General features: G+C 48.1%; 1 protein-coding gene across 4 annotated transcripts in view; it reads left to right on the top strand.

The window, feature by feature from the left end:
• The window catches only part of ALG12 (ALG12 alpha-1,6-mannosyltransferase), a 586,752-nt gene that overhangs the window by 458,602 nt on the left and 112,179 nt on the right, over nt 1-15,971 (top strand). The window lies entirely within an intron of this gene.

Below are 15,971 nucleotides of genomic sequence, written 5' to 3'. Positions count from 1 at the left end.
GATCTTCAAGAGCTACTCGCCGCACTAACGAGAGAAATTCAAAAGATTACGGAAGAGGTAACCAAAAAAATAAACTCCCTGGACAAAAGAGTGGTTGAGGTGGAAAGACGGACAGCTGAACTCGAATCAGAGGTATGCGACCAAAGATACGAAGACAAGCACGATAGGGACAGGATCATAGCCCTAGAAGCGAGATGCGACCTCCTAGAAGCTAAACAAGAGGACGCAGAGAATCGCTCTCGAAGAAACAATATTCACCTTCATGGGATGCCATCATCCATACCAGATGCTGAGCTAAGAAGTTAGGTTCAGAACAACCCTCCCGGACGAAGCACCTCTGGAGCTGGATCGGGTACACGGAACAGCTCCAAGATTGGCATCTACCCTTCCCCCGGACGTCCTGGTGAGGGTTAATTTCTTCCAAATTAAGGAGGAGATCATGTGGGAAGCGAGACAAATGCGCCAAATCACCTTTCAAGGATCTACAATATCGCTGTATCAAGATCTGGCGAACTCCACTCTTCAGAAGCGAAGATCCATGCGAGTATTCATGGAATGGCTGCGTGAAAAAAAGATCTCATATCACTGGGGGTTCCCGACTTCAGTCAGATTCACATGGGAGGGTGCCCAGAAACAAATCCACTCACCGAAAGAGGCTGATAAATTTCTGGGCATCGGGAGGAGAGAGGGGGAATCGGATTCTGAAGAATCAACCCAGACTCAGCACAGAAAGCCCTCAGATGGACCCTGGTCGAGACCTGGCCAAAGACGCAGACCTCGCGGCCCCCCCCAAGAAAAACCCCAATCTGGGATGAGTAATCCTCAGCTTCATCAGAGAATGCAGGTCCCCGAAACTCATGCAACGAATCATAGCGACCTGCGAAATGTAAGGCGGAGGGAATCTATCAGTTCCCAAGAAGCCAGGAACCTCATAATCGGAAGGATCCTCAGTGAGAGATAATAACAAATACCCTAGCAGTGCGGGTACATCGGTCTAGTTCTATTTCACATTTTGTTTGGCAGCTCAGTTGGCCATTCTCGGTGCGTTGGCGCCACCAGTTTCCCAGTGGCAGTAGGATGTCGCTTTTCCTACTAGTTCAATTCAAGGGGGGGGGGTTACCAAAAGACAAACATAAATCCTGGGTCTCGGAGCAACATTGGCTCGACCCACCGCCCAACATCACAACACGTCTCAACAACAACACCAGCGAAGCATCACCAATGCAACGACTTAGCCTCGGACCTGGAAGCTCAGTTTCCATCAGCGGGCATAAGGCCAAACTCAGCAGAAGAAGGAGGTGATTGCTAACACAAGCGAGATAGAGATCCTTTCATGGAATGTTCAAGGTCTTAATTCGCCAAGGAAGCGGAAATCAGTCGAACACAGGCTGGGGCAATTATCTGGAGACATTGTATTTCTCCAAGAAACTCACCTATTGCAAGAAGACGAACACCGAGTAAGATTCAATAGATACAAAAAAGTGTACTTTTCCACCTCCGGTCAGAAGAAAAGAGGGGTGGCAATACTCCTGATTGACAGGATTTCTCTATCAGAAATCACAATAAAAAGGGACCGAACGGGCGCTTCCTCCTACTCAAGGGGCTATTTGAGGAACACCCCATCACCATCTCCTCAATCTATCGACCCAACATGGCCCAAGCCAATTTTATTTCAGAGCTAATCCCAACTATCCTAGCCTTTCAAGAAGGCCACCTAAACATGGGCGGAGACTTCAACTCCATGCCAAATCCCCAAATGGATAAGACTCTACCACCCACAAACTCTGACTTCGTACAAGCATTACCACTAGCCAAGCTACTCAGGGAAACGGAATCAGTCGACGCCTGGAGGCTTTTCAGTGGGTCCTCAAGAGACTATACCCATTATTCCTGTGTTCACAAAGGTTTCCTGAGAATCAACCTCATATTGATCTCTGGGTCCTCTATCCATGCTTAAATAAGACGGCAATCCACACCTGCATGATTTCGGATCACGCCCCAGTGACCGCAAACCTGGCCATATCGGGTCAAAAGCGCCCAGTTCAGGAACACTGGAAGTTGAATGACTCTTTTACTAGACGAATGCATTAGAATGGAAGTCGAGGACACCATATCCAATTACTTTAAGAAGAACACCACAGAGACCTCTCCTATCAATATAATCTGGGATGCGATGAAAGCAGTCGTCAGAGGCTCCCTGATCAGCCCGGGGGCTGAGCAGCGAAGAGTCTCGAACATTGCTGCAGCAAAATTGGAGGAAAAGGTGAACCAACTAGAGGCTGAACTGAAACTGCGCAACTCCAGGAAAGTAGAGAGAGATATGAGAAAGGCCAAAACAGAGCTGGAAATGCACTGCGCTGATCGAACCACCAAATCCTTAGCCTTCACGAGGCAGTTCTACTATATTAAAGGGAACAAAGCGAACAAAGTGTTAGTGCAAAAACTGTAAAAGATCTGCAGCAGAAACGACATCCTCAAACTAGCCGGGGCCGATGGGAAAATACTCTACTCTGAAGCGGACAAAATTGACGAACTATCGAGGTATCACTCAGACATTATGAAAGGGACACCAACAGTATTAGATAACATGCCAGTGTATGTTACGCTCACCTGGTTCCCACAGAGACGTCGATCTGGACTGGACTGGACTGCTGCGGTCTCCACCAATGTGGCGCGCAGGGCCGAGATGACGGACTGGACTGGCCCACCTAGCTTCGTTTGCTTGGCCCGTAAAAATATTCTGCAAGTGGAGAAAGGGAATTAACCACCCGTGGAGTTGAGCGTAAATCCCCCCACCCCGCTGTTCTCCCCACTGATCACCTTGGATGTTCCCTCTTATAGTCTGACCTGATGATTTGAAAAGACAAACTCTCCATCCTGCAGTGAGCGCAGGGGCGCGTAGATAACCAGTTGCTTCACTGGCTCGAAGGAATTGGTGAGATCCAGGACAATATTGACTCCGATATTCCCGGAAAGACGCCTTAAGTATGTAGTTCGTAAGAGTTCAAATGCCTGACTTTCACTCTTGTCCGATTCCTTGCAGGTTGCAGCTTGACCCTACTGAAGAGTTCCTCGTGGCAACCGGTAATGTTCTGGTAAGGATTTGTATTATCCAACACAGTTCAGTTCGATAAAATAATGTCCATATGTACCCTGTTGCTTTCTCCCTTATTCAGGCGCTGAGAGAAAGTATGAAGTCCCTGGGAATAATGCCTCCGGCGGTAAAATCAGGTAAGTCTTTTGTGTTGAGGAGGGTTCCCCTTGTTAGTCCCTTGTTTCACCTTGCTGTCCTTTTGTTTCCCCTTAGGGGCCGGGGTTCGGCTAGGATGCAGTGGAAGCTGCGCCGACCCGTGAAGAAGAATAGTACCCTCGGTGGTAAAATCAGGTAAGTCTATGGGGGGTATTCCTCTGTGTATTCCCTTGGCTCTCCTTGCTGTTCTTGTCTTCTCCTTAGGTGCCGGAGTGTGGCGGTAACATGCAGGAGGATGCAGTGAAATGTGAAGATGCTGCGAAGGCCGGTGAGTTCAGCGCGTCGCTGCAGCAGGCGAGGCGAAGCGCATAAAATAACTTCTTTCTTCCAGCTCGAAGGCGCGATGGATCGGGAATTCAGGTAAGTATCGAAGGTATTGCTCTTGTCTAACCTTTTCTCCTTCTTTCTCCCTTTTTCTAGGAGCTCCAAACTCGAGCCTGGCGTGGCAGAAGACTGGATGCAGACTTGCAGGCACAGTGAGCGTTACGCTGCTGGATGCAGAATAACGCAAAGCGTGTGCTGCTCTTCGGGTGTGGTTTAAATAGCCTCCAAAGTAGTCCCAGGTAAGTATCCCTCCCCAGCCCCACCTGAGTAAAAAATAGTCCCTAGGTTAAATAGTCCCTTCCAAGCCTCGTTTGGCTTGGAGCTCTTGCAGCATGGTCTGCATCAGGTAAGTTTGCAGCATGGTTTGCATCAGGTAAGTTTTAATCTATGAGCCTGGCGCCTATGGCGCCAGGACTGACTCTCCATATGAGCCTGGCGCCATAGGCGCCAGGACTGCACCGAAATAGCCCCTAGCGGGGGTTGTTGGGCTTGCTTGGGGTAACTTGATGCCTGCTTCCGGGGTTGCTGGACTTGGTCTGGGTCCCTGGGGGTAGGCATCATGACAGTGTATTTACGTTCCGTACCCACTCAGAATTCGATTCAGCTTGATCACCTCGAATCACCCATCTCGGCCGAGGAAATCGTTGAAGCCATCAAATCTCTTAAATCCACTGCCCCTGGCCCAGATGGCTTATCCGCAGTCTTCTACAAGAAATACTCCAGAATCCTCGTTCCCCAGATGGTTACCCTTTTCAATTCTTTTCTGTCATCGGGCTCTGTCACCGGGTCAATGGCGGAATCACTAACAGTTCTGCTGCACAAACCCGGGAAAGCACCCAAACTGGCCACCTCTTATCGCCTGATTACGCTTATGAACAACGATGGTAAGATCTTTGCTAAAGTTCTAGTGGGCAGGCGGGGTGCGGTCCTGCCAAACCTGATCGACAGCGATCAGACGGGTTTTATACCAGGGAGGGGGACTCACGATAACATTCGGAGAACAATAGACATCATCGAAAGTGCCCATAGATCTGGGGACAGGATGGCAGTGATATCGTTAGATGCTCATAAAGCCTTTGATTTGTTGGACTGGGGGTACCTTCGGGCGATCTTGAAACACTTCGGCTTTGGCCCAAACTTTATCACATGGATAATGGCCAATTACCAAACTCCCACTACACAACTGCGGGTTAATGGCATCAGATCCGAGGCAATACATATATCAAGGGGCACTAGGCAGGGGTGTCCACTCTTTCCCTTGATTTTTCCATGGAGCCTTTTGAAGCCAAAATTAGACAGAACACAAAGATAAAGGGGATTACGGTGGGAAACCGTGAATATAAAATTGCATTATAGGCGGATGACGTATTAATAACAGCGTCAAAGCTGGCGTCATCCCTGGAGGCCTTATGGGAGGAGGTTAAAGAGTTTGGGGCCCTATCAGGGTTCAGAATAAACCTAGACAAGTCGTCAGCCCTGGCTATCAATATCTCTAATTAGGAAAGAAACCCCCTCAATCCCCTAATGCCGATCCCATGGGCGAAGGACGCAATCGAATACCTAGGGGTATATATCACTAAAGACCCATCCCACCTGTACGCAGCCAACTTCCCACAATTGATTAAAGATTTTAAAACGGACCTAAAGAACTGGTCATCCCAAGAAATCTCCTGGTTTGGGCGGATTACCGCCATAAAAATGAATCTGATCCCTAGATGGATATACTACTGTACAGCATTACCGACCCGTATCCCGGGTCCAGTACTAGTGGACATACAAAAGAAACTTCAGGAATTTGTCTGGCGGGGGGAGCCTCGCATTGGCAAACGAATAATGACCCAGGGAAAGGCTCAGGGAGGGCTGGGAGTACCCGATATAGCTAGATATACCCTAGCGGCTCAGCTATCACACGCATTCTCCTGGGTACAAGAAGCCGATACACCAAAATGGACGCAGATCGAAGAGGCCTGGTGCCCGGGCAACCCCGTGGATCTCCCACACCTGCCAGAGATAAAATCCCAAGCAAATAGTGGCCTCCTCTCCGCGACAATCACAATTGTGCGATGCTGGAAGGCAGCAGCCTGGAAATAGGGTATCCGAGTAGTTCTGGGTCCCCTAACTCCCATCTGGAACATCCCAGATTTTTCACCAGGTTGTCACCCCAATAGCTTTCAGCTTGGGAGGGAGGGTGGTCTATTAAAAAAGGGCGACTTCTTGGAGGAGGCTTCTCCCATCTCATTCGAAAGATGCAAATCAAAATTTGGGGTGGGTGAGCGGGAAAGATTCCATTACACCCAAATCCGGCACTGGCTGTCTCACAGGGCGGTGCGGGAGAGATGCGCCAGAGAGCCGACAGCCCTGGAAATCTCCCTCACAACTCCAACGAAAAGAAGCAAAACCTCCACTCTGTACCGTCTTCTAGATAGGGCCGACCCCTCGAAAAAAGAAAGGTACATGCTCGAATAGGAGAAGGACCTGGGCCGGGAATTAGAGGTTGAAGAATGGGCAAAAATCTGGACCAGATTGCACAAGAGTTCACAATGCATTACAAACAGAGAGCGAGGCTACAAGCTCTGTTACAGATATTACGTGACTCCAGTCCAGCTCAATATCCTCAACCGCTGCTGGCATGGCTGCCCCACCCCTGGCTCCCTATTTCATATGGTATGGACTTGCCCGAAGGCGGAGGCATACTGGAGAGAGGTGATAAAACATATCGGGGAAATTACCGGCCTGTTCATATCCTGGGATCTTGGAGTTATTCTCCTGGGCGAAACGGGGTGGGGGGCACTCCCAATCTCAGGGCACGTTCCCCGTTTGTGTACGCACTTACTCCTTGCAGCAAAAATTGCATTGGCCCGGTTATGGAAAAATGAAGATGGACCCTCAGTAGCATTATGGTGGTCCAAGTGTTGGGACATCGCAGTCGCCGAAAAGGTCACTGCAATCCAAACAGGCACTTTCAACAGGACCTTAAACACCTGGGATCCATTAATGAACCACGCAGCCATATTCCCAGCGCTTACTAGAAGGCCACCACTCACTAGATGGCTACAAAGCAGCCCACTCTATTAACCCACAGACTTGAGCCAAAGCCACCCAATGTATGGATCCCCACCTAATCACCACGATTGAGCATGATCGCGGAAAATAGCATGCAAGTTACCATCAGACTCTCCCTTGACATTCATATAAATCTGCGTTTTTGAGCTGAAGCAATTAATGATCATTGTAATGTTGTTGATATTGTGTCTATCTGTAAAACCCAATAAAATATTGTTATGAAAAAAAAAGAGGACAACTATTCACTTACTGTCTACAATACGGACTGACTGGTTACAGTGGCCTTTCTAATTGTGTCACTTATCAGAAAGAGAATGGCACAGGGGCAGACGGCTGTTTGTGCATTCAAAGTGAGCAGTACTAAGGCAAGTCTCAATGGCAGCAGCTCAAGCAATATCAAAAGGTACATGCCATCGACCGGTGTGTAAATGCTGCAACATCAGTAAAACATAAGTGCATATTTAGAAAAGTGGAAAAACTTGGGTAATTGTTCTGTATGATGGTGCGCTATACTGGAATTTTGAAAGTAGAAGGGGAGTGTGAAACGCCTTACACATTATCCAATGGCAGTAGACCATACAGAATATGGTGCCAGGAGGACATATGTACCTTTTGGCACCTTACATCTAAATTTCCACTTCCACTGACTCACCCCTCCTCTCCACCCACTATATTGCAGCCTGGATAATCCCCATGCACATACTGTGATTTCATCTTTTTCCTTCTTATATGTAGGGTTGAGAACTAACACCCTATCCCCAATAGCCACCACATTGTAGCCTGGATGCTCCCTCCACCACGCTTCTTGCAACTCCTTACCTCCAGCCTGTGTTTCTGCTTCTGGGAAACTGAAAGAGGACTGGCTTGTTATTCCCCTGTTACGCTCACCTGGTTCCCACAGCGGTGTCGGGCGGAACTGGACAGCCACAGTCTCCACCAACGTGATACGTAGTGCAGAGATGACTGACTGGACTGGCCCACCTAGCTTCGTCTGCTTGACCCGTAGAAGTAGTCTCCTAAAGGCGGAGAAAGGGAATTAGCCACCCGTGGATTTGAGTAATAGCCCTTCACTGCGTCCCCATTTATCACCTCTGATATTCCCGTTCACAAAGCTCACCTTATAGTTTTGAATGATGAGCTCTCCATTCTGCGAGGAACGCAGGGGCACGTTGATGGCCAGTTACTTCATTGGCTTGAGGATATTGGAAGAGTTCTAGACAAATCTTGGCTCCAAAACTCATGGCGAAGGACCGTAAGTATATAGTTCAAAAATGTCTGAATAATCACTCTTGTCCAATTCCTTTGTTTATCTTGCAGCTTAGACCCAAAAGAAGATAGTTCTGTGGCAGCTGAAAGCGTTCACGTAAGAGTCTGCGCTATCCCACACTGTCTGTTAAATGATGCCAAAGTTTAACTCGCTACTTTCTCTTTTCTTACAGGTGCGGCGTAAGAAGATTTGGCGTGCTGGTGAATAATACCTCCGGCGGTAAAATCAGGTAAGTATATGGTGGCAAGAGATTGTTCTCGTTTGTTTCTTCTCGGCTCACCTTGTTGTTTTCTTGTCCCCCTTAGGTGCTGGAATGCGGCAACATAATGATGAAGACAGCGCCAGATCGTAGAGATGCTGCGAGGAACGGTGAGTATGACACGGCGCTGCTACTGGCGATGCGACGTGTTTAAAATAAAGTCTCTTTCCTGTTCTAAGGTGCGATGAATCCGGAATCGGGTAAGAAACCCAATAATGTTCTTGTTCTAAACTTTCTTCTTCTTTCCCTTCTTTCTAGGTGCTCTGGACTGGAGGCGGGCGTGGCACGAGGTTGGATGCTGACTGCAGGCAGAGCGTTACTCTGCAGGATGCAGAATAACACGAAGCGTGTGCTGCCCTTCGGACGTGGTTTAAATAGCCTTCAAAGTAGTTCCAGGTAAGTATTCCTCCACAACCACACCCAAGTAACAAAATAGTCTCTAGGTAAAGTAGTCCCTTCCAAGCCTCACATGGGCTTGGATCTCTTGCAGCATGGTCTGCATCAGGTAAGTTTTAACATATGAGCCTGGCACCTGTGGCGCCAGGACTGTTCCCCCATATGAGCCTGGTGCCATGGACGCCAGGACTGTACCCATATATCCCCTAACAAGGGTTGCTGGGCTTTCTCTGGGTAACATGATGCCTGCTTCCGGGATGGCTGGACTTGGCCTGTATACCCGGGGGTAGGCATCATGACAGCACTTCCCTCCCCCCCAGGCCCCTCCTAAAGTCGCTCTTCCCCTTGGTCTTGGTTTGTCTGGGAAATTCCGGTGGAATCTTCTCACCAACTGAGGTGCATGAACGCGGTCACTAGGTTCCCATGACCTTTCTTGTGGTCCGTAACCTTTCCAGTCGATTAAATAAAAAAAGTTTTGACTTAACCATTTTGGAGTCCAGGATACCTTTAACTTCAAATTCGGGTTCCCCGTCTACAAGGATGGGGTCAGGTGGCCTGGTTAGTCTTTTTCCAGGTTGTACTGGCTTCAGAAGCGACACATGGAAGACTGGGTGAATCCGCATACTAGCAGGCAATTCCAATTTGACGGCCACCAGGTTGATAATGGCCTTAATAGAGTAAGGTCCCAAATATCTAGGGTTAAAGGTCCGCGTTCCCTTTAAAGGTATGTGTTTTGTGGCCAACCAAACTTGATCCCCAATCTGGTATTGTGGAGCATCACTTCTATGCTGATCAGCATTTTTCTTGTATTTTTCTTTCGCTTGCTTCAAATGTTCAGTTGCTTCCTTAAAGGCTTGTGTAATAGTAGCATGCAGATGGTTCACTGCGGGCATTTCTAAGTGTTGAGGTTAGTCAAGTTCTGAGGTTCGAGGATGGTGCCCGTACATGCTATAAAAGGGGCTTTGTCCAGTTCCAGAATGTACAGAGTTATTGTATGCGTATTCGGCAATCCATAGAATGACCTTCCAATTACCTTCAGTCTGGTGTAACATACAACGCAGGTACTGTTCAAGAGTCTGGTTGGTCCTCTCCATCTGACCATCGGTCTGGGGGTGGTGACTGGTTGAGAACCTCACGTCGATCTGCGGCAATTGACAACATTTTTTCAAAAAATGTGAAATGAATTGACTACCTCGGTCAGAGACCAATATGGAAGGAAATCCGTGTATTCGAACAATGTTTTCGAGGAACTCCCTGGCCAGAATTGAAGCAGAAGGTAATCCCTTTAAAGGAATAAAGTGGGCCATCTTGGGAAAAAGATCCACAATAACTAGAATGGTGTTAAATCCATTACATGGAGGTAGGTCTGTAATAAAGCCTAACGATAAGGTGTGCCATGGTGTAAGCGGGATATCCAAAGGTTGTAAAAGTCCAGCTGGTTTTTCTTCTGACTTTTGTTTTGGGCGCAAATGTCACAAGACATTACAAATGACTTTACGTCTTTTCGCCAGGTGGGCCACCAGAATTGTCTCTTAATTTTAGCTTCAGTCTTTGCGATACCTGGGTGCCCTTCCATCAGGGTGTCATGATAATTGGAGATGACTAGTTCTTGGAGTTCCTTGTGTGGCAGAAATAGTCGCCCTTGATAATAAGGTAGATCATTGATGACTGAGTAGTTCGGGCCTTTCTTTACCCAGTCCTGCAGGGCTGTTGGATCAAAGAGTTGTTGGATCTTTACCTGAACATCTTCTAGTGTCTGTAGAGTAGTTATGCCAAGAATTCTTTGTTCTGAAATTATAGGTACCGGTTCTGGGTTCACATATGCTTCTCCCATCCCTATTCGGGATAAAGCGTCTGCCTTGCCATTTTTACAGCCTGGTCGATAAGTGATCACAAAATCGAACTCGGCAAAGAACAATGCCCATCGAAGTTGGCGTGATGATTGGGCCTTGGCTGTTTTTAAATACTGCAAGTTCCGGTGATTACAGTAATGGTATGCCTGGCACCGAGAAGATAGTGCAGCAAAGCCTTGAAGGCGGATTTGATGGCTATTAACTCTTTATCGGTAACCGCATAGTTTAACTCGGGTGCCGAAAACTTTCTGGACCAAAATGCTACTGGGTGAAGTTGACCAGTTTCAGGATCCTTCTGGGACAGGACAGCTCCCATGGCTAAACTGGATGCATCAGTTTCAACTATGTATGGAAGTTCAGGGCGTGGGTGCTTTAATACAGGTGCAGACGTGAATTTCGCTTTCAACTTTTGGAAGGCGTTTTCAGCTTCTTCGGTCCACAAGAAGCGTTTGTTTTTTCGCAAGAGTGCTGTGATATGGTGTACAACATGTGAGAATTCCGGAATGAATCTGTGGTAGAAATTAGCAAATCTGAGCATGCTTTGTTCTCCTTTAACTGAGCTGGGTGATGGCCACTTGAGAATTGCGTCCACCTTTCGAGAGTCCATTCGGACACCTTTTGGAGTCAGGATAAATCCAAGGAATTCAACTCCCGTAGCATGAAAAACACATTTTTCTAATTTTGCATATAACTAGTGCTGGTGTAGTTTCTCTAGGACTGCACAAACATGCTTCACATGTTCTGATTCTGAAGAGGAGTACACTAGAATATCGTCTATGTATACGACAACACCGATGTCAATGAGTTCACAAAGGACATCGTTCATAAAATACTGGAAGGCTGCTGGTGCATTGCACAACCCGAAGGGCATCACCTGGTATTCGAATAATCCATACTTAGTGCGAAAAGCAGTCTTCAATTTGTCGCCTTTCTTCACACGTACTAGATGATATGCCCCTCGGAGTTCTAATTTAGTGTAGATGCAAGCGTCCTTTACTTGGTCTAGTAATTTGGGGATCAGAGGCAATGGGTATCGTTTCTTAACCGTGATCTCATTCAATGCGCGGTAGTCTATGCACGTTCTGAGGTCACCTTCCTTTTTTGGCACGAAGAACAAAGCTGAAGATGCAGGGTAGTTGGATGGACAAATGAAGCCATTGGCAAGATATTGGTCCAGGTATTGTCGTAGGTGAAGGTTTTCAGGTTCAGTAAGGGCGTAGATCCTACTACATGGAGGTTGTGCGCTGGGTATGAGATCGATTTGACAATCGTATGTTCTGTGAGGTGGTAAGGTGTTTGCCTGTTCTTTTTGGAAAACATCCTGGAATTCTTTATATTCCTGAGGTAACTGCACAACTGGAGTAGCGACTGCGGCCAGGCCTTCGTTCAAGGGTTTTTTTCGGGTAACAAGTATGTGCACAATCCGGGAACGTTATTCTCTTCTCTCGCCAATCAATACAAGGATTATGTGTTTCCAACCAAGGTATCCCTAGTATTATTTGGAACTGCGGGGCTTTGATTAAATCAAACATACTAGTCTCTCGATGCCCACCCTGACCCAATAGTGTCATCTCTGTGGTGGAATGAGTTACAGGCCCAGAGGCAATTTCAGTTCCATCGACTGTGGTGATGACATCCAAAGAGAGGTAGATGCATCCTAGAAGCCAATTCGTGGTCCACATAGTTTCCTATGGCCCCGCTATCAATGTATGCCCTTACTGCGTGCATACGTGATGGTTGCCTTGGATCTATAAGGACCATTGGTATGATGAAGTGCGAGGTCTGAGTATCCTTCTCCAAGCTCGCCAAGCGGACCTCTACGCTTGTCGGGCGTGGTCGTTTCCCGAGTCAGACTCCATATGGCTTTTATCAGCAGCTCCTACCACTTTCTTGGGTGGTTTTACAGGGCAATCCTGTAGAAAATGTCCCGAAGTTCCACAGTATAGACACAATTGCATTTGCTGTCTCCTTTCTCTTTCCTTCTGAGTCGAGGGTCCTTTAACCCCTCCGATTTGCATGGGTTCTGAGGTATCTGCTCCTTTGGGGGTAGCGTTGGGTTTAACCAACACCCGGTTCTCGAATTTGGCTCGTTCGGCCTTTCTGTTCTGAAGTCTGTGATCTAACTGGACCACTAATTCTATATATTCAGCACAGTCTTGAGGTGGGTTCACAACTTGAGCCAAAACATCTTTGAGTTCTCCTCGAAGTCCTCGATGAAATAACGTAATCCGTTTTACCTCGGGCCATCCAGTTTCCACCACCAACCTATTGAAGGTTGCAATGTAGGTTAGAAGGTCCTGGTTACCCTGTCGTAGGGACAAAAGTTCGTTATCCAGGGCCTGTCCTTGGGAGTGCCAAGCAAATAGTCTTTCCATGCTTCATCGTTTGGAAAGGCTCCAGGTCTGCATAAAAAGTGCAAGCGGCATTGGTTCATAAACACGGCAAACTTTTTCGGGTCCCCAGCAAAACGTTCCGGCGGGGCTAAAGGAATGCTCCCTGGTAGAACCACTTGCACAGGATTGCTCAATGAAACAGGAGTTGAATTCCCCCCGAGTCCAGGTAATTGTGTTTGCCCAGCTTGGTTTTGCAATAATTGTCTAGCAAGATCATCGGTGCGTTCCTTAGAAACAATCAGTTCTCTCCTGAGGGTATTAGTTTCTTGACGAGCGCCATGTACTTCAGCCCTAAATTCCCCTAATAGTAGGGCCAATTGGTCAGTTTCTGAGGTCTCCATGACACCCGGGTGAGGATTTGTAGAGAGGCTTCGCGTTCTGTTACGCTCACCTGGTTCCCACAGGGGTGTTGGGCGGAACTGGACAGCCACAGTCTCCACCAACGTGATGCGTAGTGCAGAGATGACTGACTGGACTGGCCCACCTAGATTTGTCTGCTTGACCCATAGAAGTAGTCTCCTAAAGGCGGAGAAAGGGAATTAGCCACCCGTGGATTTGAGTAATAGCCCCTCACTGCGTCCCCATTTATCACCTGATAGTCCCGTTCACAAAGCTCACCTTATAGTTTTGAATGATGAGCTCTCCATCCTGCGAGGAACGCAGGGGCGCGTTGATGGCCAGTTACTTGACTGGCTTCAGGATATTGGAAGAGTTCTAGACAAATCTTGGCTCCAAAACTCCTGGCGAAGGACCGTAAGTATATAGTTCAAAAATGTCTGAATAATCACTCTTGTCCAATTCCTTTGTTTATCTTGCAGCTTAGACCCAAAAGAAGATAGTTCTGTGGCAGCTGAAAGCGTTCAGGTAAGAGTCTGCGCTATCCCACACTGTCCGTTAAATGATGCCAAAGTTTAACTCGCTACTTTCTCTTTTCTTACAGGTGCGGCGTAAGAAGATTTGGCGTGCTGATGAATAATACCTCCGGCGGTAAAATCAGGTAAGTATATGGTGGCAAGAGATTGTTCTTGTTTGTTTCCCCTCGGCTCACCTTGTTGTTTTCTTGTCCCCCTTAGGTGCTGGAATGCGGCAACATAATGATGAAGACAGCACCAGATCGTAGAGATGCTGCGAGGAACGGCGAGTATGGCGCTGCGCTGCTTCTTGCGATGTGACGTGTTTAAAATAAAGTCTTTCTCGTTCTAAGGTGCGATGAATCAGGTAAGAATCCCAATAATGTTCTTGTTCTAACCTTTCTTCTTCTTTCCCTTCTTTCTAGGCACTCTGGACTCGAGGCGGGCGTGGCACGAGGCTGGATGCTGACTGCAGGCACGGTGAGCGTTACGCTGCAGGATGCGGAATAACGCAAAGCGTGTGCTGCCCTTCGGACGTGGTTTAAATAGCCTTCAAAGTAGTTACAGGTAAGTATTCCTCCACAACCACACCTGAGTAACAAAATAGTCCCTAGGTAAAGTAGTCCCTTCCAAGCCTCACATGGGCTTGGATCTCTTGCAGCATGGTCTGCATCAGGTAAGTTTTAACATATGAGCCTGGCGCCTATGGCGCCAGGACTGTTCCCCCATATGAGCCTGGTGCCATAGACGCCAGGACTGTACCCATATAGCCCCTAACAAGGGTTGCTGGGCTTTCTCTGGATAACATGATGCCTGCTTCCGGGGTGGCTGGACTTGGTCTGGATGCCCGGGGGTAGGCATCATGACATCCCCAAACTACTTCCTTAGGATGTCCAATGCATGGGCATTATGAGGAATCAAGAGAATTTATCCCTTCTCCCGAAGTTGGAGCCACGCCCCTTAGGGCTAGGGAGGTAAACCAGCTACGCTCAACCCCCCTAGGGACAGGGCAAGCAAGATCCCACTGGGGGTGATGCCATTTTAGGAGGCAAGGACTCCCCAAACATGGGTTTACTCCACCTCACTTTAACACGGACTCCCAAATGTTTGTTGGCTATATGGGAATGAGCAGAGCACTAATGTAGGGGGCAATTTAAAAGTGTATGGTTTGGATTCAGAGCCGTATTTGTTGCAGTCCTTGCACGAAGAGCAGAACTAATGGATTCTCCCATCTCGTTCCAGGGAGAAACATGAAGTTCCCAGGACTCGGACACACGAAGACAGAGCTAACCAGAGGGTGAGAGAAACTGCCCTGCAAAGGCAAGCAGAGAAGGGAACTTCTTCTCTGGAGGAGCCTGCAGGCAGAGTCGCGCAAATGGTGTGGTGGGTCGAGGACAAGGAAGCACGCAGAATGCTGTCACTACTAGGAAGGAGGGGAGCTTGTAGCCGCTGAGGAGAAGCAAAATGAAGCAGCGCCAAAAGTGGCTTGCTGGTATCCTACCTAACCTATGCTGTCAGTCCAAGACTGGAGGAACTGATGCAAGAGACCCGACCACAAAGATCCGAAGGAAGATGGAGGCGTGGTTATTCGCTGGCAAGAGACTGCCTCCCCCCAACAAAAAGCACTTCCGCCAAAAAGCAGGTATGCAGCACAGACCGAGAAGTGGGTGGAGGGCAGTGAGGCCACAACATAGCCCACGGTGACTGAAAATCCATATACCCGACAAGGTGATGAGAAAACCGATAAACAAATCATGCTTGAGAAGTCGCAAAGCCCACTCCAGGCTGAGAATCAAGACATCCCTACAACGGGCTGAGACAACCTATCCAAGGAGTCAAGAGCCCGGTAGCCCAAGATGGGCTAAGACATGAGATACCCTACCAGGGGGTAGGAAATCCCACAACCTCAGCAAAGAAAATGACCAAAAGGCAGTAGGACCTGTCACGCCCCTCCGAAGGCGGTGGTCCTTGTAGCATCGTTGGACCTTAGGACGGCGGGTGTCAGCCATTTTTACTAGCAAGATGGCCACCGCAACTAGAGATGCGGGTCTAGCCTCTGCACGACTCGGTATCCAGGAAGTGCTGTCTCCCTACCCGAGTGTAGGTATATCTGTTCCTGTGATCAGCACACGAATGCGTTGCTACTCTGCTACAACAACGCAACGTAAGTTCGCATCTAGGTAGCCTGATACGTCTTGCTAATCACTAACCTTTCGGCATTCTAAACATTCCTACCCTGTTTCAATTTCAGTGCACTCCTCACCGCCTCTCTGTCTCGCGATTCCACGGACTCCATCTCTTTCTCACCTAAGTTT

The sequence above is a fragment of the Ambystoma mexicanum genome, chromosome 12 (genome assembly GCF_040938575.1).
Source record: "Ambystoma mexicanum isolate Mex_15411 chromosome 12, UKY_AmexF1_1, whole genome shotgun sequence".
In the NCBI taxonomy this organism is placed as follows: domain Eukaryota; kingdom Metazoa; phylum Chordata; class Amphibia; order Caudata; family Ambystomatidae; genus Ambystoma; species Ambystoma mexicanum.
The sequence above is the reverse complement of the archived record's forward strand: the minus strand, read 5'-3'. Positions and strand labels throughout refer to the sequence as shown.